The sequence below is a fragment of the Colobus angolensis genome, unplaced genomic scaffold (genome assembly GCF_000951035.1).
Source record: "Colobus angolensis palliatus isolate OR3802 unplaced genomic scaffold, Cang.pa_1.0 Scaffold5281, whole genome shotgun sequence".
In the NCBI taxonomy this organism is placed as follows: Eukaryota; Metazoa; Chordata; class Mammalia; order Primates; family Cercopithecidae; genus Colobus; species Colobus angolensis.
The window spans coordinates 5,818-7,038 of record NW_012118801.1 but is presented as its reverse complement, the minus strand read 5'-3'; the positions used below and the strand labels follow the sequence as shown (position 1 = coordinate 7,038).

Here is a 1,221-nt window from a genome sequence, read left to right as displayed (position 1 = left end):
CAACGCCCCCCCCCACACCCCCCACCCCAGCACACTGCAACTCATAATCAGGTTCTCTCTTCAGGAAATAACAGTCCTTGATGATGGGTCCAATTTCACAGGCAAACATAAGTCTAAATTAGACTCTGCTTTATAGATTCATGAGTTGGGGTTGGATTCAGCACCAAGATCACTAGAACCAGGGCAGGGAGAGAGGGCAGGAGAGCAGAGCAGAACAGAAGCTCTAGAAGCAGGGCAGGAGGTGAATGGCTCTGAACATTTGTCTCAGAATACACAGAGACCCCCGTGTGCAGGGGCTGCCCTGGGCGATGTCTGAGCCTCTGTGGTCACAGCTCCCACTGGACAAGTTTCCACTGAAGGGACAAGGACAACGGAGCAGTGAAGGTGACCCAGCTGAGGACTGACCACATAAAGCCCACGAAGAACTGAACAGCAACTAGGCACAGGCACAGTGCACAATGGGCTCCTCACAGCCTTCTCCACCCCCACCTGCAACAGACTCAGCACAGTGAACATGCGGATTCTGGAAGGTTCTCAGGTCTTTATTTGCTCTCTCAAATTCTAGGATTTGACTTATTAATCCATCAACCTCTCATAGCAGATATTTGAGAAAACAAATTTATATTCAGATTCTTATTTTCAGTAGGGAAGTAAGAAGTTGCAGCTCAGTGCACATAAAGTTGAGACTGAGATGGAGACATCCAACCCCACCTCTCTGGAACAGGAAAGATGACTGGGGAGGAAACACAGGTCAGCGTGGGAACAGGGGTCACGGTGGACATGGGGGTGAGTTGTCTCTCCACCTCCTCACATTATGCTAACAGGGACGCAGACACATTCAGATGCCTTTGCAGAAAGAGATGCCAGAGTCTCTTGAAGTCACAAAAGGGAGATGTGAAGAAATCCTGCATCTCAGTCCCACACAAGACAATTATCTCAGGCTACAGAAAACAACAGTCATGAACAAATTCAAGTCAGTCATGATAAGTGATGACACTCTGAACAGCCACCACACACTCGAAACGTCACAATCAAAGAATCTCCATTACCCAGGCCTTTCCCCTCTGCCCTCGCCCTCCACTTTAGACCCCAAGAATCTCACCTTTTCAAGCCGTGAGAGACACATCAGTTATCTCAGGCTACAGAAAACAACAGTCACGAACAAATTCAAGTCAGTCATGATAAGTGATGACACTCTGAACAGCCACCACACACTTGAAA

At 48.3% G+C, this 1,221-nt stretch overlaps 1 long non-coding RNA gene across 1 annotated transcript; it reads right to left on the bottom strand.

The window, feature by feature from the left end:
* Nucleotides 1-521: 521 nt before the first annotated feature.
* On the bottom strand, nt 522-1,138 carry LOC105525307. The gene is made up of 2 exons (XR_001003890.1): nt 1,103-1,138; nt 522-941 (listed from the first exon to the last, which is right to left on the bottom strand). It is a non-coding gene; the product is annotated as an uncharacterized LOC105525307 (long non-coding RNA).
* Between the last annotated feature and the right edge of the window lie 83 nt (nt 1,139-1,221).